The 23,047-nt window shown below is 41.8% G+C and overlaps 1 pseudogene; it reads right to left on the bottom strand.

Moving 5' to 3' along the window:
- Positions 1–3,832: 3,832 nt before the first annotated feature.
- On the bottom strand, positions 3,833–22,309 carry LOC137500474 (piggyBac transposable element-derived protein 3-like; annotated as a pseudogene).
- Between the last annotated feature and the right edge of the window lie 738 nt (positions 22,310–23,047).

Here is a 23,047-nt window from a genome sequence, read left to right as displayed (position 1 = left end):
TGTGTGTGTGTGTGTGTGTGTGTGTGTGTGTGTGTGTGTGTGTGTGTGTGTGTGTGTGTTTGAAATAATTCTTCTAGTGACAGAGCCATTGGTCTCGATACGTTAGGTCCGGCTAGTGAGAAAATCATTGGTCTGGATTCGTTAGATAAGGCTAGTGACAAAACCATAAGAATGTGATCAAGGAAAGGGGGCCCCAAGGTTAGAAATGGCTTTAGACCTCTAATTTTTATTCATATTACAACCGGGCGAGTCGGCCGTGCGGTTAGGAGTGCGCAGCTGTGAGCTTGCATCCGGGAGATAGTGAGTTCGAATCCCGCTGTCGGCAGCCCTGAAGATGGTTTTCCGTTCCCCATTTTCACACAACGTAAATGCTGGGGCTGTACCTTAATTAAGGCCACAGCCGTTTCCTCCCAATTCCTAGGCCTTTCCTATCCCATCGTCGCCATGAGACCTATCTGTGTCGGTGCGACGTAAAGCCACTAAAAAAAATCATATTACATCATAAGTCGCATTATTCCAAGGTTGTAAAATCATGGCTGCCCACGAACCTGCTACGCAGGCGTAGCAGGGGGAGAGGTGATTCTCCCACGTGGCGCGTCCCAGGTGGCGGATAGGGGGGTCCTAACCGGTTTGCCGGCGGACTTGAAGGAAATAAAATACCTCTCGCGGACCAAACACACACCCCCTGTGGGTGGGGGAGGCTGACGAATAATACACCCACGGTATCCCCTGCCTGTCGTGAGAGGCGACTAAAAGGGGCGACCAAGGGATGATTGAATTAGAACCATGAAACTACTTTTGATTCGTACCATCACGCGGGGAACACCATGGGTTGCCTGTACTTGCGAGTTGTACCACTATGTTCGGTACGAAATGGGTTTGTGTTTAGTAGTAGTCATGAGCGTGGCCTGGGGGTTTCCAGTACCCGTGCGTCGTACCCATGTGAGCACCACCGCGGGTCTGGGCGTAGCCTGTGAGTTGTACCACTATATGAGAAACACCATAGGTCTGCGTTACCTGTACGAAGTACAATACTTGTGAGTAGTACCGTCTTGTGTGGAACACCGTGCGTTTCGCTACTTTTGATTAGTACCCCAACATGCCAATACCATGGTTCTACTTTACTCGCGGCATGTACCATTCTGTGGGGCCTTAGACATGGATTTTGCACCCCTTTCGACATCAAGCATCATCGTGCTTTATGAGTGGTCCCTTGTTTGAGTCTGATCCACTGTATTTTGGTTGTTTGTTTCCATTTTTTTTGTTTTTTTTGTTGGGTTCATGTCGATCCATTCATTCATCATGACGACATAATTTTTTTTTTGGTCAGTGGATGATTTTGACATTTTTGTTATTTCATTTCGTACCATTAGGGGCCGATGACCTCGATGTTAGGCCCCTTTAAACAACAAGCATCATTATCATCAAATCATGGCTGTCGGTGGCACGAATGGATTCTGCCACTGGCTGAAGATTTACTCTTTGAAACGTCACTCACATAATTCAAGACAGTGAGACGTTCTGCCGTGAATTAAGGGAACGACGTTTCATTGGCGTAATCTTCAACTAATGGCAGAGTCCATTCGCCCTCATGATTACTATGTTATTTATCCTTTCCGTGCTGAGGTGCTACACATTAACTGTGCCATTGTCATGCTGTACATCGCATAATTAATGTCAATAATTTTAGGCGAGTGTCACTCATGGTCTTCTGAGTGAACAATATATTTTAAAAAGAGTGACTACTTAAGTATTGTTAAATCGATGTTCGCCAATTACAATAGGCTTATGAAATAATGTCACTAACCGGTAACACATGTAAACTTTGCAGAGGTCACAAAATATAAAAACAAGCACAGTAAATAAACAGCCAACCATATGCAGAAGAAACGACCATCAGTTGTCGTTCGGAATTCACCAACATAGACTTCGAAGGGAGAATATGTCATTGAAAAAGAATGACATGCAATGTTAACAAAATGTCTACAAAAGAAGAACTGCAGAGAAAATTCTTTCTAAGTAAGTTACTTTGGTGTTTACGTATCGGCAAATCTAGTCCAAATTATGGTATTAATTCAGAGCACACAACACAAACAGTGAATATCCTGGGTACATAGTATTACATGAATAAGTTGTTAATAATTGCAGTTCGCGCTGCAGTATTTTCTCCCCTCCGTCCTTCATTTGCAGCCACTTCTGAGAGGTCTATGTAAGGCATTTCCTCTCTTGCACCATGGTGATCGATATCAGATAAGTCATCATTTTCACATTGCTTTAAACGAATGTAGCTACAATAATTGGAGGAACTCGAGGTAGTTTGAATTGAAGCTTCATCCTCAAGCATGGAAATCTTCTCTTAACCATTCCGAAGGCCCTTTCAATTGCAGATCTAGTTCTTCTATGTGCACGGTTGTAAGCACGTTCGGCATATGTTTCCTCATGTAAAACAGGATTCAGTAGATAGCGACAACAACAGTACCCACTATCGCCTAACAGTAGGCCCTGTTGAAATTCTCCAGCCTCAAAATGTGCACGAATTCTGGAATTCTTAAAAATGTTACTATCATGGGCCGAACCTGGCCATCTCGCAACCACATTCCTGAATCCGTAACTTTGAGTCACAGATGCCTTGTACGTTTAGAGAAAACCACCCACGACGACTCCGAAAAATTTCAGCATCATTACCACCAGGAGATATTATTGTCATATGAGTACAGGGCAAATTGCCGATTTCGTGAAAGTGTCTCATTACCTGAGCTGCTTCATGACGTTCGGTAGGGATGGTTATGAATTCTGGTCTCCATGAAGCAATTTGCCTGGTCACTTTATGAATTGTTGTGGAAGCCGTTGACTTGTCAATGTTAAAGAGATCTCCAACAACCATTTGGAAACTTCGTGTAGCATAAAACCTAAGAGTTATTAGTAACATACACATGGGTGACAGGGGATGATTTCTTTGAGTAGGTTTTTGTAGTGAGTCCCTTAACTTTAGTTCCAGTCGTTACACAACATCTTTCGATAAACGAAATCTCATTTTGAACATTTGATCACCCATTCCAATCATCGGATTCCGTCTGTGCCGAAAGGAAATGTTTGTATTATCTGAATTGCCAGAGCGTCGTCATCAGGTCCAATTTCTTCATTCCCGTTTTCACTTATATCACTGTTATCACTAAAGTTATTCTCGTCGATATGTTCATCAGTCACTAAAAATTCACTTCTGCCACTACTCAATGATTTTGTCACATTCTTCGCATACATTGGGCTCAGTTTCAATATCCGCAGTACTCAATGACGTCATGTTTACGAACGAAACAGCTGCCCGGCGCTCGCAGAATTCCAAGCCAAATTATTGCTCCTCTTTTATTCTTCTTTCATTTCCTTTCCTAAGCATTGTAGATAGTACTGCGTTTTCATATTAAAACGTCACTGCTGAAAAAAGTACAAAACTATTGGGTAGATGGCAGACGTGAGGAAAGCAACGGGAAACTACCTCACTCCTCATTTCCCTAGTACGCCTCTTCAGTGATGCCTAGGCCATCTATGACAGCTGATGGCAGAGTGTTGAGGATCCCATCAGCGGCATCGCTGACGGACTGCACATACATACAGATGGCAGACGCGTGCAGATAATGTAGCCGGGCGGTGGAGGCAGGAGAGAGATATGCTGCCAGCTTCTCAGAAAATGCTTTCACTAAGAGGCTAGCAAGTTAAATCGTTATTTAATCAACTTGGCCGTCCTGGGATACAGGTACTGCTTTCGCCTCCACCATGAAAGTGGATCTTAGTCTCTCTGCCAGCAGCTATCATTCTGAAATATGTATATTTCTACTCATGTTGGTGTTGCTGTAATTGTATTAAGACATATTTAGTAAAAACATTAGGAGAGAGTCGTCTATGGCGAGACATTAAGACTTTCTAGCATTAATTTTCTAAATTTTTATTATACGTAGAACGTACTACGGTATATTCTATTACCCTTATTTTTTTCTACCCAAATGAAGTACATTACACATCAGTAGTAGAGCAATGTATGTTCTAAAACAATGGCCGCTAAGTCAGCATTTCCCCAAGAAGTCATTGGCCTCTAGATGAGTAGTTAGCCTACGTGCATTTTTACACCAATCCGAGGTAATTGACCCTTGGTTGAGTAGTAAGCCAAGGTACTTTCTAAACCGAGCTTGCGTACGTGAGCAAGCCTAACCTCACAGACGCCATTGGAGGGGCCTAACCCCACAGACGCCATTGGACAGGCCTGATTGATGATTAGTTAGTCTAGGTACGTTCTAAACCGAGTAGTAAACCAATGTACGTTCTACACGGAATAACGTCGTATCCTTGCGTACATGAGCAAGCCTAACCCCACAGACACCATTGGAGGGGCCTAATTGATCTGGGGTGCTTCTTGGTCCCGAGGCTAGTCGAGTAGTAAGCCTAGGTACGTTTTAACCCGAGTAGTAAGCCTACGTACGTTCTAAACCGGAGTAGTAAGCCAATGTACCTTCTAAACCATTGTACGCGGAATAACGTCATATCCTTGCGTACGTGAGCAAGCCTATCATCAGAGACAGACATCATTCGAGGGGCCTAGTTGATCTGGAGTGCTTCTTGACCCTCCTAGGGGAGGATATGGCATCATACGAGGGCAATGCTAACCTCGCGGGACACTTTGGAGAAGCCGAATCGAACGGACCCCCTTGGACGAGCCGAGTCACGGACCCGTGAGGGCAATGCTAACCTCACGGACCTCCTTTGGAGGAGCCGAATCGATCGGACCCCCCCCACAAATCGGTTAGGTGAGCTTCAGATAAGGTTAATACGACATTATGACGTGTGAACCTAACCTCGCACACAGGCAGAGTCCAGTCGGTTAACCTCTCCTAACCTCAGACGGGTTTCTCCTTGGAGGAGCCGAACTAGTGAGATGACTTGTAGGTGTAACCTTGGCCACGAACGGTAACCTAACCTCACAGTAGTGGGACCTAGCCTTCTTCTGTCGAATAGCATCTAGAGGTCTGCTCAAGTCTTTACGTCTCCATCCGACAGCGTTATACGCCCTCACTCCATATGAGCACAGCGGAGAGGATCGAGAGGCTTTCTTAACATGCAGTGATCACAATAAAGAGAGGTGGATGATCCGCCTAATCAGTACCATGTGTTTTTCTTAATATTTACCTTCCACCTTAACATTATGTCTAGTACATGTTTTGAGAATATGCGCATTCTCTTCTTCAGTTAGTTAAATTAAAATTCCCGTATACAATAAGACCTAGTGAAAATGGGGGCCCCCATTAAGAAATCTAAAACTATGACCAGTACAATGTAACATGTTCAAAATTAAAGTATGGAGGCATGGAATTAAATTCCATCTTGTCATATACAATAAAACACAGTAGGATGATGTCTGTATGAATTAAAATGTTGAGCACTGCGTCCTGTCGTGATGTGAGGTCACTGTGTCCTTAGTGTTCCAATACTTTCTTGTAAAATTTATGTGGGGTGGTATTAAGAATAATATACAATACAATACAATGGATTTATTTTGTCTGGCAAGATTAAGGCCATTAGGCCCTCTCTTCCATCTAACCAGACAAAACAGTATCTACGTGTGCAAAATTGAAATAAATACACTTACAATTGAAACATCTTGCAACTACTAAACAATACAATATTATGATAAAAAATAAATAAAAATAGGAAAAATAGGAGAATGATGATGATGATTATTATTATTCTTCTTGTTTTCGAATAGGTCTACTATGGACCACGTTAAGCATCATTCATTTAGGGTTCTTCCTCTTTCGATAGGCCCAGTACTTCTTCATCCTTTCGGAGTGGGCTTCTTTACGTTCTCGTGACCAGTTGTTGCCGGTCCGTTTTTTGCTACTTTGATCTTGGAATCCCTTAATTTTGTTGATGATTTTTCTGTATTCCTGTCTGTTGTATACTGCCTGCTGTGATATATTATTTTCCTCCATATCCTCCTTGACCCCTTTAAGCCAGCTAGTTTGTGTCTTCCTGTTCTCCATATATTCCAGAATTCGCTTGGCTGTTCTCTCTGGTGGCATTCTTTTAATGTGTCCGTAGAAGCAGAGTCTTCTCTTCTTGAAGGATGTTGTGATTTTTTCGGTCCTTTTGTATAGTTCCTCATTTGGTCGCAGTCTAAATTCTTGACCCACTTTCCTGGGCCCTAGTATCTTCCTCAAGATCTTCCTTTCTGTCTTTTCAATGTTTTCTAGTAAGCCCTTCCTGTTCAGTGGAATACATTCGATAGCATATAGACTTTCTGGTTTGATGACAGTGTTGTAATGTCTGATTTTTGCAGTGAATGAAACTGATTTTTTTTATTGTAGACATTTCGACATAACTGGTATGCTGCTTCCATCTTTCTTGCCCTTTCCTGTAATGCTATTCCTGGTAGTCCTGTTGGGGTTATCCATTCCCCTAGATATTTAAACTTCTGTACTCTTTTAATTGTTCCATATTTGGTGACAATATTTTGTGTCGGATCCTTTTTGTCCTGAATCATTAGTTCCGTCTTTTCGAAGGATATCTGAAGTCCCGTCTTTACAGCAGTCTCTTGAAGTGTTTCAATTTGTACCTTGGCTGTTTCAGTGTCTTCTGCCAGTATTGCCATATCATCTGCGAATGCTAGACAGTCAATTTTGACTCCAGATCTTCCCAGTGATATTCCATTTTTCACCCCTAATTCCATCAGTCTCTTCCTCCACTCTCTGACCACTTTTTCAAGTATAACATTAAACAGAAGTGGTGACATCCCGTCCCCTTGTCGGACACCTGTTGTGATGTTTGGGACATCACAGAAGGTTTTTAATTATTGAACTATATATTTAATTGATAAGGTGTATATATTTAATCATTGATAGGTCATGTTTAAATTAATATGTATATATATATAGGGTCTTTATCATCCATTTCAATCATCATTTCATTTCTTTGTATCGCGGCTATAACGTATTCTGAACGAACAAATTATTGGGTAAAGTATTTCAACATCACGCATATTTATAACTTGCAGTAAATTTTCCAATAGCCGTTGTGAGGTGACCAGAGTCAGCAGGCTAATTTCAGCCCAATTCCAGGAAAAGTACGTCATCGAGATTACGAGAGACCTTACCCTCTCCACCTCATGAAGATACAGTTGATACATTATTAACACCCACTTTTCAAACTCGGCTTGGGGACGCTTTATTTCAGCGGGAAAGTTCAGCCTATGCGAATGAACGTAATGAAGCAACGTGATGGATTGACAGCTATACATCGGAGAAGGGATGAGACCTCGAATCTTACTGGACCATGTGATATGGATGATGGAAGGAGACTTGTGAACCGATAAATACCACCGACAAGGGCTGGAGAGGACATTCATTCTCATTTAGATACTTATTCATTCTACGTCTACACATCGGAGAAGATTTTAATTTAGTTCACTTCGCATCTGAGTATATTCTACTCAAAAGTTACTCTCATTGGGACTTGTTATCTCAATGACGAGAGGTAGTCAACGGGAGACCGGTTCTGACTGGTATAGGGGAGCAGAGATTTTATTATGAGTTTAGCTACGCTACTTTTCCGTAATAAGGAAGAATACAAGTGTATTCTCTCCATGAACATAAACCATGGTGGTTTTGCACTTAAAATTAGGACTCATTACGACTTTATGTAAGGAGTACAGTAGGAAGTGCTAAGGACAGGAAATGTGGATGTAGGACTGGAATTCAACAACAGATGAGGCAGCCTGTACGAGAGATCAACCCATCTTCAGCTTCAAGACAACAAAGTCTACATTTGGTGAGCTTATGGCATAAGTTACTGCAAGTCTTCGCGCAACAGTTCATTTTCTTAGAGTTAATTTCATTCACTTTTTCTTTTGCTTCCGTAAGTTCAGATTTCGTTAATACGCCGTTACGTCACGTTTTTCATCTTAATAAATAGCTGTTTTAATTTATATTTTATGAAATGATTATTAATGATCCTTAAATTCCAAGTTAGTGTACTTAATGATTTGTGTTCCGTTCACCCCACCCCTGGGAGTTTTTTGAGTCTCATTACGTAATTTTATTTATTATTATTATTATTAATTATCTACTTTTGTTTTCAACCCATAAGCTTGAAGACTGGCGGCCTTGGGATACTGTTTCTGGAGAAACAATGACATATCATTTATTTATTTAATATTAAAGTGACCCGCCACGCTATAAATTTGTCATACATCTGTGGGCAAAATGGGTACGTCACACTGTTTCGATCTTGAATGGTTTTGACAACATACCCGTAAACTTAACCTGTGATGTAGTGTCAGTGATGGTTTCTTTGATTAAATTTCTAGTTTTTTTATCTATCCCAAACTCTTCTAACGTGCTTATCAAGGTTGCTCTGTCGACTGAATCATAGGCTTTCTTAAAATCCACAAATACAATCACTAGATTTTTGGCTGTGAGTGCACGTAGTTGTATTATGGAGATTAGGTTGAAAATTTGCTCGCTGCATGATCTCCCTTTCCGGAATCCTGCCTGGTATTCACCAAGTTCTTTTTCTATTATCCCTTCAGTCCTGTTTTGTAGTGCCTTGGATAGAATTTTAGAGGCAACTGGTGGCAATGATATTCCTCTGTAATTGTTAACGTTTGTTCTGTCTCCTTTTTTGTGCAGCGGGTGTATTAATGATGTCTTCCATTCCTTTGGTATGCTCTCCGTCTGCCAAATCTCCTCAAACAGTGCTTCTAGCTGAGTCACTAAGTGTTCTCCGGCATATTTCAATAACTCTGCAACTATTGAATCTTCACCTGACGTCTTATTGTTCTTCAATCCTGTTATTATTCCCCTGATTTCTTCTTTATTAGGTGGTTCTGAGTCCGGTGTCTGGTTCTTGGGTTTCTCAAACATTAGAGTTTCCTCAGGTTTTTTACAGTTCAGTAGTTTCTGGAAATAATTTGCAAGGTGTTGGCAATTCTGTTCATTTCCAGTGATTAGATTTCCTTCGTCATCTTTGAAGCATAGGGTTGGCGGTTTGTATCTTGTTAAGTTCCTCCTGAATGTCTGGTAGAAATTACGTGTATTGTTTTTCACAAAATCTTCTTCTAGTTTCTTTAGTTGCTGTGTGTCATAATGTTTTCGTTCACCTCTTATGGTTTTAGCTGTTGTTTTTCTTTGTGCTTTGAATGACTCCCAGTCTTCTGGTTTCTTAGTTGAGTTCCATTTCTTCCATGTCTGAGCCCTTCTTTGTAGTGCTTCTTCGCAAACTTCATTCCACCACGGATGTTTCTTCTTTTTACTTCGTAGGATTGTTTGTTCCGCTGCTTGTTGTATTGATGTTGCCATCTCAGTCCAACTGTGACTTTGAATCTTATTTATCCTGTTCTGGTATTCATTCACAGTCTGCTGATTGAACTTCAGATCTTCTATTCTGTATCTTGTAATTTTTGTACCACTACTTTTTCTCCTTTCTGGTGTTAATTTCATCTTAATTTTTGTCAGATAGTGGTCAGAGTCGAAGTTTGCTCCTCTAGCTACATGTACATTGCAACCGCTCCGGGTTAAACATTCTTTGCCCGATACCTCCATTTTTTAACTCGTCGTTGGGCAGCCTAAATTGACGAATGGAGTCGCTCAGCGGATACCTCAGGGTTTACTTATGGCAAGTAGGACATGTAATCCTACTGTAGAATTCGCTTTACGTGAGTCCAAGAGAATTCCAACTCACGGGTGTCACCTATCGTTACTCACGACATAATGATAATCATTGCCGACAACCTTATCAGAGTTAGACCTTGAGAGAACTTACCATGGTTGTATGAACTTTTTAATATTCGGTACCTTACTTAACTAGTAGTTAACTTACAATCTAGACAGTAATTAAAGAATTCATGACACCAGCAATTAGAAAAATCACAAGATATTTATTAATAAAATATTAAATAACTAATTTCATATAATGCAACGCATTATTCAAATTAACTGAGAATATGTAATGAAAATGAGTCAGGGCTGGCTCGTATAATAAAATGAAATAATATTCAGTATTTAAATTATTTAAAATGATCAGTTCCTTTGTGAAGTTGAAGTTCAATATTTGCTCATTTACAACAGATCACTGGACACATCTGAGGTCCACCTCGCATTTGAATTATAAGTATAACATCGACACAATTAACTCGTTCCGAAAGTTCACTTTCTTTAGTCGTATTTAAACAATCTCACTTGGATATAATATCCAGCCGCAATACATCACAAATAGATTAATAAATTAAGTGTGAATTAATTGGAATTACTTTTAAGTAGATCTGAGTGAATTATAGGAAATCGAAATTAGAACTGAATATATTAAGTTAGGTTTTAATAAAATCCGAAAACATGATTTTGTTGCAACGATCTCGTTGTGCATTGAAACTCCTTACGAACTAAGGCATTCTTTCCTAGTGCCAGTTAAATACGGCTCCTACTCTATCCTTTCCCTAGCTGAAGTTCGTTAAAGAAATGTATGTTCAAAACGGAGAATATTAACCAATCTAGCTATCTATCTAACTTCAGCGTAATCTTTGGCTTTCTCACACATGCCCTAATAGGTTCAATGTCCTTTTTATTAGTTATCTTACAATAACATTCAAACACAATGCAAGCTACTTTATTCTCTTGCAATTAAAATGGAAGCGCTAAGCTGTGAGGTTTGGAAAACATAATCTCATATATATATCGGTGTCGCAATACTTCTGCTTAACTACAGCTATTCAAAGTCGTATTATTCTATATTCATAATAAGTCATCTATACTGAGATACAATTTCGTCACGAGCATACATCTATACTAATAAATCCAGTTCGTACCTTGGCTTATGTAGCTCTCGCGGTGTGGGCACTCTTACGCAAATAAATCATATAATTCACTTGTAGTGTGGTATAACTTGAATGGCAGGTACACGAAGACCCTGCATCGCGTAAAAACCTTCTCAAATCACTATACAAAACTCGAAACTTTCATCTAATTACCATATTCATTTTCTCATAACAACATCAATCCATTATAAACACCGTAGCCTCCATAAAAATATATCGCGTTTCCCAACTTGACGTCTACGATAAAATACCACATTGATTCATAATAATAATTACAGGTCGCAGATTCTCATAACTTACATATGAAGTTCAATGCCCTTTCTATGAACCAAACAAATGCGTAATTCCATGTTTCTTTCTACACCGCGCACAACCATACGTGACGTCAACTTAATGCATTACTTCAATGAAATCTCTATACACTCCCAGTATGTCATTTCAATCAGCTGTTTCATATTTCTCTACAGACCTCACGCTTCTTTCAAATGTTCAGGTCGATATAGCATAAACTATTGCTATATTATTAAATCGTAACTTCAAACTGAATTATCTTACACTTTGTTGGTAATCATCACTTGCATTGCTATATTATCGGTCTACAATTGCCATCAGCACATACCTAAGGTACATGTATAAGCAAACCAAAAATTATGCCAAAAAATGTTATGAATGACTTAGCTCGCTCATGGTTGTCTCTGGTCCAGCTGTTCCATTCCCATTGGATGTAGATGGGTCTTCGGTTCGGTCACGGGTTAGACATCTGGAACGTCATCCGCTCCTTCATTCTGGTAGTACTTTCTGGTTACCCGTCTCCTTCCTTCGTCATGGTTCGGTCGGATGGTTACCCGTCGCCTTCCTCGTCATTTCCAGGTCGTATGGTAAGATGAATTGTTCCCAGGTCGGTCCATCATTTGAATTTAGCACATCATCTTGATCATCTTCTTGATAGTCTCAATGTTGAAGATAATAATGCTGTATACAGCCATTTCAGTATTCTTCTCTGACGTCGTTTATCCTTAATTTAACTTATTTTTATTTTTCTTCGTATCTTCGTTGTATCCGCACTTTCTTACGTAACGACTTCAGAACATTTATTTTCGTCTCAACTGATTTTGAATTCAGGCGAAGACTTATATTTTATTCTTATTCAATCGTTGTATTCTTTCTTTTCTCTTATACAATCCTTTGCTTCTCCAAAAGAAATATCCGATGACGGTAATTGCGTCCGCTCTCGATGTCGTGAAAATTCAAGATGAAGATTATATAATAATAATGTTTTTTCTATTTTTTTGAAAACAATACTGTAGACCGTCCTCTGTCCGTTTTACTCGAATACATGACCATTCCGAGAAGTATATGGGCCTCTGAGACATCATAGCAGGTGACTATTCCTTGCTTGTTTTAGATTACAAGGCCCATACCTTCGGTCGGCGCCATTTTGTAATCTGTCGTGGACGTGCGAACGGGCACAACATCTTGAATTTCTCTGGAGTTTTCATAACTGATTGCAACATGGTCAATCTGAAATTCGCCCAATAATTTGTTAGGTGATATCCATGTTGTTTGTTTCTTTGGCTTCTTCTGGAACTTGGTGGTCATGATGTTCAAATTGAATTTTTCACACAACTCTATCAACCTCTTACCATTCATGTTTGTCTTGCTGTGAGCCGTGAATTTTCCTGTGGTTCTTGATGGTTCATTCCTTCCAATTTGTGCATTGAAGTCTCCTAGCAGAATTACAACATTTTTCTCTGAAGTATTTCCTAGAATTTCTTCCAGACCTTCCCAAAATTTTTCTACTTTCTGTGGATTTTGTTGGTTGTCCTTATTTATTGGTGCATGTGCATTTATTATTGTGTATTTCTTGTTCTTGTTTTTGAAAGTTAGTGTTGACATCCTTGGTGAGGTGGATTTGAATTCCGTTATCTTGTCTGCCATTGAATTGTGTACTACAAATGCTGTTCCAAACATCCAGAGACCTTTAGTGTTTTGTATTTTCTCTGCTGGTTTACCTTTATAAATCCTGTAGTTGTGTGTTTGTACCGTATTTGTTCCATTTGTTTCCCTATTTTCAACATCGAGTTTACATTCAGTGTCCCTATGAACGTTCTGTGTTTACATTTGTGATTTGTCTTTGGGATTCTAAGACCCTCCGACTGGTCTTGACTTGCGCAATGCTGCTGGACCCCCGGATCCGAATGCCCAGCTTCGGTAGCTTCGCCACCACGAGGATATGAGTTACTCATTGCACCTTTCATGACTGATACTTGTTTAGAGCTTGTGCTTCTAGAAATTTGCATTTCCATCTGCTACGACTTGGTTCGCTGCACCAAGAAGTTTTCCAGGCCGCCCCTAACATGGGGAACAGACGTTAGGGGAATGGCAGAGTGCTTTTTAGGCGGCACTCACTCGCCTTGTCACATTGCCGTCACTGGATATATGTGGCATTTTTTAGAGACTATGGTGCCCTTCATAGTCCCACCACATCCTGGTGGCAATGCCGCTGTTGGTCCGGGACTGCTTATTTGTCAGGTTTCCCTGCTTATATCGCAGCTGCCCTCCATATCTGGAGGGATGCCCACTATCCGCCACCTGTGGACCCGCCTGGTCGCAGTCAGCTCTGCGTCCCATACACTGGGCAGGATGATGATGATGATGATGATTATTATTATTATTATTATTATTATTATTATTATTATTATTTACACAATTACGACACGATTAGCTAATTTCTATTATCCTTGGTAATAACAGTGGGATTACGTAAAGTCTATAATTTGAGGAAGGCTAAATCTACAATATTTCCATAGCATTACTTAGTAGGTAGCGGTGACAAAGTTGCCTAAAACTAGCAGGTGAGGCTCCTCTGACAGAGGCGGGTAGTGCATTCCAATGTCGTGCCGAAGAAATAACAAATGAATTTGTGTATCGTGTGGTGCGGTGAGGTGGAACGGATAAGAGTGTATCAGATTTTGACCGTGCTCCGAAACTGTGATTGGATGATAGGTGATGAAATTGACTGTACAAGTAGGGAGGTGAGCACGAGGAGAGTATTCGACGAAGAAGGCATAAAGCATGAAGATTACGGCGATGTTTGAGTTTTAGCCAACCGAGTTCATCGTAGGCAGGTATAACATGGTCGAAGTAACGTAGGTCACATATATAGCGAACACAGGCGTTTTGCGCGCGTTGTAGTTTGTCGGTAAGAGTAGCAGTCAGGTCGTTGTACACGGCGTCACAGTAGTCGAAATGAGGTAATACCAGAGTGAAAATGAGGCGTTCTTTTAATACTGGAGAAAATATGTTGCGGAATCTTTTAAGTGAGTTAAGTGTCGCAAATACTTTCCTGGAGATGCTGGTAACTTGCTGCTTCCAAGAAAGATGTTCATCTATCATAACGCCGAGATCTTTGACAGATTCACTGTAATCATTGGGTGAATTTTGTAGGTAGAGTTTTGGTAAAACGAAGTTGCTTATGGTTTTTGAACAAAGCCGAGGATGTGAAGTTATTATAGCTTGAGATTTTACGTTATTTAATCTAAGTCCATGCATGTCAGTCCAGTTACAGAGTTCTTGTAAGTTTCTATTGAAATTTTAAATTTCATCGGTTAGTCTTTCCGGTTCACAGTGCAAGTATAATTGTATATCTTCAGCGTACATGTGGTGTCTGCAGCTGTTTACCGACGACGTAATATCATTGATATAGACAGAAAATAGAAGCGGTCCTAGGAAAGACCGCTGTGGAACACCAACCTCTACGGATCCCCAGGATGAATATTCATAATTGTTATTCCTTACACATTGCAGACGACTGCAGAGGTAGGGATTCATCCACTGAATACTGTTTGTCGAGAACTGGAGTTTAAATAGTTTGGAAAGTAGTATGTCTATGTCAACTGAGTCAAAAGCTTTAGAGAAGTCAAGAAGAGCTAGGATGGTAACTTGTCTTTTGTCCATCGCATTGCGAATATCGTCTGTAACCTCAAGTAGTGCAGTACTAATGCTGTGGTTACGTCGAAAACCAGACTGATGTTCGTCAAGAATGTCGTGCATTTGCAAGTAGTTGGAGACTTGTTGGTGTACAATGAATTTTAGGGCTTTTGAAAGGACCGATAATATGCTCACAGGTCTATAGTCAGTTAGTCTTCAGGCGGTGATTTTTTAACGAGCGGGACGACAACGGCAGCTTTCTATAAGGAGGGATACGTGCCAGTCATTAGTGAATGGTTAAATATATGAGTTATAGTAGGTAAAATTATGTCAATTATTGCCTTAATAAGTTCTATTTCTATGTTGTCTATCCCTTTGGACTTCGATTTTATTCTAAATATGGCTTGTTTAACTTGCGAGGGTGTCACATGTGAAAAGTAGAATTTTTCTCTGTCAGGTGCAGGGGAGTTGTAATTGCTGTATAGTGCCCTATGTTTCCTTTCTCTGCCAAGGGTGTGTTCGGGAGTGGTAAAATATGTATTGAGGGAGTCCAGGGATATGTCAAGAGGATGATCGTCTCTTTGCTTACCTATTCCCATGTGTCTTAGGTCTTTCCAAGCCATAGCAGGTCTAGTATTTTGTTTTAGCAGGGTATATCCATGTCTAATTCTAGTGTTGCGTACTGCCTGCGATGTTTTATTTCGTAGCCGTTTAAATGCGTCAAAATTGTCTCGTATCGGATGTCGCTTAAACTTTCTATGTGCGGCATCTCGTCTTGCCATTAACTCCTTTAGCTCTAAGTTTAGCCACGGTGTTGGGGTTCGCGTTACCCGTACTGTTTTCGGCGGGGCGTGTCGATCATAGAGCGCTGTCAGATATTCGTTAAATATATTTACTTTAATGTCAATGTCGTCAACTGTCAGCATATGGTGCCATGGAACATCTAGTGCGTCTTCAGTGAACATACTGTAGTCAGTTTTAGAGAAATCTCTGAATGTAATAGTCCTTGGTTTTGTCTTTCGGGCCTTTAAAGCGTAGGATATGTATATTAGGTCATGAGCTGAAATTCCTGGTACAGATATCTGTCCGTGTTGCAGTACTTTGTCTGTATTCTTGACAATCATTAAGTCGATTGTCGTGTGTGACGTGGCGGTGTGGTGAGTAGGGAGTGTTAGCAAAATGCTCGTATCGCAGGATGTAGTCATGCTTATCCTCTTCAATCCCGGACTGAATACTCCGGAAATGGAAATTTTATACATGTCATTTCCGAGAATATGGGTCACTAGTAAGCAAACCATCCAATAAAAGTTTTCTTCGAAACGTGCCCAAAGGGCATAACTGAGGGTCCTCATATGTGGACCTCAGGTCTTTGTTAACACATTATGGATTACAGTTCTCTTGATTTAGCAGATGGGTTTTTTGGAAGCAATATGTGTTTTCATTCCAATTATGTACTTTAATTACTTGAAAAGAACCCAAACCAATTTTAAAACACTCTCATAACATGGGAAGTGTGTATTTCCAACGTAAAATAACACCTATTTTAAAACACTCTCATCATAACATAGGAACTCTGTGCATACATAGAAACTAAATATATACATAATTGAAGAATTTTTCACTACACAAGTTATTCTACTCATTACGTGGTATGATAATGCCAGAAGCAGTTTTTTTCAGAGCGCAAAGGTACATACCACATTTTTTACAGACTACCCTCGTTTTGGAACAACATCCAGGCCTTCTACATTTCGAGGCATTCTTTGCATCAACAAATTTTGGAAAGTGGCCTATATTGTCAAAACGAACCTCTGGAATGAGTTGGCTCTGAACTCTTCGTACTTTCACCATACCTTGTTTGTCCCTGTCATCCTCAGAGTCATCATCTTCATCAACAGGGTTGGTGGGTGCTGAGGGAGGCCGTCCTCGTTTCCTAATGTTTATATAACCAATGTCCTTAAAAGTTGTCAATGCCTTTCCTACGTGCATTTTGTAATCCATTAATGAGAGTCATTTTTGTCTAACAATACCACTCCCTGCACACCATCTGTGATACATTATCCAATAATTAACAATTATCAGATCAACAAAGTGGCTGAACATACGCACTGGCCATTTGTTGGTACGAATGTAACACGTATAGTATGATATGAATCTATCACAAAGGTCTACTACACCCATATTTTCATTGTAGTATTTAACAATCAATGGCTGAGGAATAACAACCTTTTTCGCTTCCTCCTTCGACCATCTTTTTCATGTTGTAGGTGGCTAACTGCCGACACATGAAGACAGAAGAAGAACACTTCTGTTGTACTTCCACTTTACAATGCACATTTTTCATCTTCCCTTACCCACTCCTCCCATTCTCCCCTTTTCAGTTCCTTATCAGTTTTCAGTTTTTGTGACACTGATCCCACCCTGTTTTTCATGGCAGTCCCTCTTTGGTATATAATTCTCTGCAGTAGCATGTATATTGATTTTACACTGGTAAAAAACCTATCAGTGCAAACACAATGAGTTTTATCTTGTGGAATACTTTCTGTCAAAACCTTCACAATAGCACCACAAACACCATATTCTTGGGCTGGGAAACCATCTCCCAGCCCGTGTAAACCTGAAAAAAAGAAGGGGAAGAAGAGCGCCCGTCCTGAGCGCTCTCGGACTTCCCCTGCGAAGGAGAAGGGGGCATGAGTCTGCGCCAGGAGGTACTCCTACTCCAAAACCTGCGCGCTCTCCTCGTAGGGGACCTACTCGCCCCCTAAAAGCATCGAAGTTCTGGGCGGTACCCTGCCATCTTTTGATGACGGGATGGATGTCGCCCTGTCCTCTGCATCTACGGATGTAGAAGTAGATAGTGTTTAGGCTTACGAGCATTTTGTCGCTCATAACCTAACACTCCTTTTATAGTCCACACTACGGCACTGTTACAGTGGAATTGTAACGGTTATGACAGGCATCTTGCTGAGTTACGTCAGCTCATTAGTGAGTACGCAGCGAGTATAGTCTGTATTCAGGAGACCAACTTCAGACCTGATCATCATACGGTCTTGAGAAATTTCAGAATATACTCGACAGAACAGTACTATGCTCACCGGGCTTCCGGTGGTGTTGGCATTTTTGTCCGTTCTGACACCTACAGCGAAGAGGTTCCATTAAGAAACCCACTTGAGGCTGTCGCTGTTCGCGTTCCGCTGACTGTCATAGCAACAGTGTGTAATGTTTATCTTCCACACGGCCAGCATCTGAACATAAATGATGTCGCTGATCTTATAGCTCAGCTTCCACCACCCTTCCTCTTATTGGACGATTTTAACGCCCATCACCCCATATGGGGCTCTGAGACGCCTTGCCCCCGAGGAAGAGAGCTGGAAGCACTACTAACAGATCTGGATTTATGTATTTTGAACACAGGGGATCCAACTCACTTTAGTGTACGCTACGGCACATATTCTCGCATAGACGTAAGTCTATGCAGCCGAACGTTGGTTCCATTTTTCGGTGGAATGCACACGATGATCTCTGTGACAGTGACCAATTTCCCATCATCCTTACTTTGTCGAAACATAAATCCGTCGAGGCTCCCCCTCGATGGATTCTTAAACACGCTGATTGGCCAAAGTACACATCACTAGCTGTCTTTAACGATGATATCATGCGAACTGTCGGCGAGGAAATAACTTACGTCACCCGAGTTATTCTTGCTGCTGTGAGGAGTTCATTCCGTTTTTCTCGGGGACTCCTCGCCGATAACTGGTTCCTTGGTGGAACGATGAAATAGCAGCAGCCATCAAAGAACGCCGTCGCGCTCATAAACGTTACCGTAGACAGCCTACTCTGGCCAACTTGGTAACATTTAAAAAACTCCGCGCTAAGGCGCGAGTTCTTATTCGACAAAGTAAGAAGGCTTCATGGGAGAGATATGTGTCGTCTATGACGTCACATACTCCATCATCCCAAGTGTGAACTAAGCTTCGACGGATTTCGGGTATCCAAAGATCATCTTCTATAGCGGGAATTTCCATTGCAGGCAATATCGTCACTGAACCCCTCCTGATTGCTGACCATCTCGCTAGTCATTTCGCGGATGTATCTGGCTCCGGGAATTACCATCCTGTTTTCTTCGCTGTGAAGCGGGAGGCGGAACGTCATCACCTTAGTTTTGCCTCTCAAGCTTCAGAGGACTACAACGTGACCTTTACGGAGTGGGAACTCCGCAGCGCCCTAGCGCTTTGCAAGGACACGTCTCCTGGACCGAACAACATCCATAACCAGATGTTGAAACACCTTAGTGATGATAGTCTACTCTATCTCCTTCGTGTGTTCAACCGTATCTGGATGGAGGGTGATTTTCCGTCTCAGTGGCGAGAGGGCATAGTCATCCCTGTCCTCAAGCCTGACAAAGATCCTAAGTATGCAGGAAGTTACAGACCGATTTGCCTTACAAACTGCCTGTGTAAGCTGTTTGAGAGGATGGTAAATCGACGACTCGTGTGGTGTCTGGAGAAACAAGGACTCTTGTCCGAGTACCAATGTGGATTTCGAGCCGCTCGATCCACCACTGACCACTTGGTACGCCTGGAGAGTTCTATCCAGGATGCGTTTCTCCGCAAACAGCACTTGGTAGCTGTTTTATTTGACTTACAGAAAGCCTATGACACCACATGGCGATATGGTATCCTTTCAGTCCTGCAGCAATGGAGATTCCGAGGTATCTTGCCGGCGTTTATTGCGAATTTCTTGTCCCTCCGTCTACTCCGTGTCCGAGTAGGGAGGACATATGCGCAATACCATGTTCAAGAAAATGGAGTACCACAGGGATCGGTCCTTAGTGTCACTCTGTTCGCGATTGCTATAAACGGTATTGTTGCTGCTGCTGGTCCAGCAGTTAGGGAGGACATATTCGCAATACCATGTTCAAGAAAATGGAGTACCACAGGGATCGGTCCTGAGTGTCACTCTGTTCGCGATTGCCATAAACGGTATTGTTGCTGCTGCTGGTCCAGCAGTTATACCGTCGCTATATGTGGATTATTTTGCTCTGCACTATAGCTCGAGTAATATGGCAGTCGCAGAGCGACAATTACAACAAGCTATTAGGAGGGTGAAGCAGTGGACCTTCGAACATGGCTTTCGGTTTTCTGCCGCAAAGACCTCTGTTGTCCACTTTTGTCGTCAACGTACTCTTCACCCTCATCCGGAGCTTTATTTAGGAAATGTCGTTCTTCCCGTTGTTGACACTTACCAATTTCTTGGGCTCCTTTTCGACAGCAAATTATCGTGGCAGCCACACGTGCGGCAGCTAAAAGTGCATGCACCAAGAGGCTTAATCTCTTGAAGTTTCTTAGCAGCACTAATTGGGGAGCGGATCGCACGGTGCTCCTGCGATTCTATCGGGCACACATTTTATCCCGGTTAGACTACGGCAGTGCAGCATATGGCTCCGCAAGACCAAGCGTTCTTGCGAAGCTCAACAGTATCCACCACAGCGGGTTTAGGTTGGCGACGGGAGCTTTTTGAACAAGCCCCATCGCTAGTCTGCTCGCTGAGTCTGGTGTGCCGCCTTTACACCTGAGGCGCCAGCAACTTCTACTTACGTATGCTGCAAATTTGCGACAGATGCCACTTCATCCAAGCTATCCTTGCGTGTTAAACAATGGCAACCGTTTGTTGTACGCTGCTTGTCCTCGTGCGACGCGGCCCGTTGGGATACGGTTGGATAGCAGTTATGAATTATTTGACGTACCTTCGATTCCTTGCCATATCAGACAACCAAGTGGGGTACCTCCGTGGGTTGTACGACGACCTGAAATCATCCTGGCTTTGCACACTGGCCCGAAAGGGGACACGGACCCTTCGATTTAACCGAGGCTCTACCTGTCCGTTGTTGGCCGCTATCCAGGTTCAGTCGTCGTTTACACGGATGGTTCAAGGACAGATACGTAGGTGGGCTGTGCGTTCGTTGTCGGCAATGATCGGTTTCTTTTTGCTCTCCCGGAAACCTGTAGTGTGTGCACAGCAGAGCTTTATGCTCTCTGTGGAGCTCTGCGGTACGCACTGTACAATGAGCGCCGACACTTTCTTGTGTGTACTGACTCCTTGAGCTCGCTCCAGTCTATTGATACCTGTTTCCCTCGGCACCCTTTGGTGCAGCGGATCCAGGACCTGCTGGCCGGGTGTTCGGAATCCGGCACCAGAATCACGTTTGTGTGGCTCCCCAGCCACATGGGCATAGAGGGAAACGAGTTAGCAGATCAGGCTGCCAAGGAGGCAGTTACACTGCCTCCGTTGCCTTTCAAGGTTCCAGCAAGTGATATTCGCTCTCAGCTGAGACATCTTGTCATGTCTCATTGGGAGACGGAGTGGCATACCATTCCACTTCCCAATAAGCTGAGAGCGATAAAAGGAACAACGAAGGTTTGGAGGACTTCCCTTCGGGCTTCGCGGAGGGAAGCCGTGGTATTATGTCGCCTTCTGATCGGCCACGGAATCTTGACGCATTCCCATCTACTGAAAGGAGAACCCCCTCCGGTGTATACCTGCGGCGACCATCTTACCGTGGTACACATCCTTACCGAGTGTGTGGACCTGGTCGATCTGCTCCGTAGTCTTAACCTTCCGAGTACAATCTCCCTTATCTTGCGAGATGACGAGCAGTCAGCAAACCTCGTCATCCGCTTTATGAGGGATCGTGGTCTGTTTTATCGTGTGTAATGTTGTGTTTTTTGCTAGTGTATTTGTGTCAATTGCGCTTTTATCCCATTGACTTGATTTTAGTTTGTGTTGCGCATTTTAATGTGTTATTTTACCGTCTAACGTAAATTATGTATATACATTTGTACTACCAGGCAATGCCTTACTCCTTTGTCTCCTATATTTTCTCTTATTTTATCCCAAAATAAGGCATTGCGAATTAGATCCACTGATTGTTTTAATCTCATACTCATTTTTCATCACCTTTTTTAAAACTCTTGTCAGTGGATATGTTTTAAAATTTTTACTGTCACATATCATGTCGTCCATCTCGTTTCATTAGGGGCCGATGACCTTCGATGTTGGGCCCCTTTAAACAACAAGCATCATCATCATCAAACCATATTGTTTTTGGTCCTCACTCGATACTGTACCTGACCCTGTGTAAAACATAAAATCTAAAACTATTCCATCTGGTGCTGCAAAAATGAAATTCTCCGATCTTAATGGGTTTGGGTTTGAAGGGACAAACTGCCTAAAGCCACACTTCCCTGAGAAAGACACCATCTGTTCATCAAGTGATACATGCTTTGACCGTGGAAGAGATATGCATTTTTGTTTCACGCAGTCAAGAAATTGTTTCACATTCCAGGGTGCCCCCTCATGTTCCCCTTGATTGTCAACAAAATGCATAAAATTCCTCAGTTCGAAACAACGATCCCTGGACATACACTTAGAAATTATCGGCACCTCAGTATCATGTTGCCAGTACATTTTGGTTTGTGGATAACCCAGCACACCCATCATCACATGCACACCAGCCAAATGCATCATTTCTTCCTTAGTAGTATTTACCGATTTCAAGTCACGCTTTTGAACTGAATCGAGGTTAGTTTGTTCCGCGTGTTGTTCCCAGAATCTAAGAGGTAGATATTCTCAGAATGAATCTAAAATTCCCTTTTCATTATCATAGTCTGTTAAAAATACTTCATTATTGCGGGGGTCCTGTAAGGTCATAGATTTCTTTCTCCATTTCATATCGCGGGTCTTAGGAGTTGGATGTGTACGCGCCTGAGATACCACCGATTCAGTAGATTTGTTTCCTTCGTCTTCATTGTTGCCAAGCACCTCATTTTCTCTATTTATGATACATTCATTTCCAAGACCTTCATTTACATCACCGTCATTATCGTACACAGAAGATGAGTCAAAGTTAGTAACATCAGTAACTGGGAATTCGTCAAGCTCGTCCTCGGACAGACCCGCATCACTTTCATCCAGAAAAGCCCATATATCTCTTTCCTCAAGAAATCTTCCTTCTGTAAAGATGGAATAAACATAAAGCAAGTTATTTTGGCATAAAACAACGTATTTCCTGTAATGCCATTCGGTAATTGTAAAGCTATTAATTATCACTCACATACCAAAACCTATAGAAAAAAAATAATACACCACTCAACTGAGGTCCACAAATGAGGACCATCACATTATGCGATAAATATCAGAACCACTTAACTATATTGATAAACTGAATTAATTCACAGACTCTACAAGTGCTACAAAACACTGAAA

This window comes from Anabrus simplex, chromosome 4 (assembly GCF_040414725.1).
Source record: "Anabrus simplex isolate iqAnaSimp1 chromosome 4, ASM4041472v1, whole genome shotgun sequence".
NCBI classification, from domain to species: domain Eukaryota; kingdom Metazoa; phylum Arthropoda; class Insecta; order Orthoptera; family Tettigoniidae; genus Anabrus; species Anabrus simplex.
Note: the sequence above shows the minus strand (reverse complement) of the source record. Positions and strands in the feature narration are given on the sequence as shown.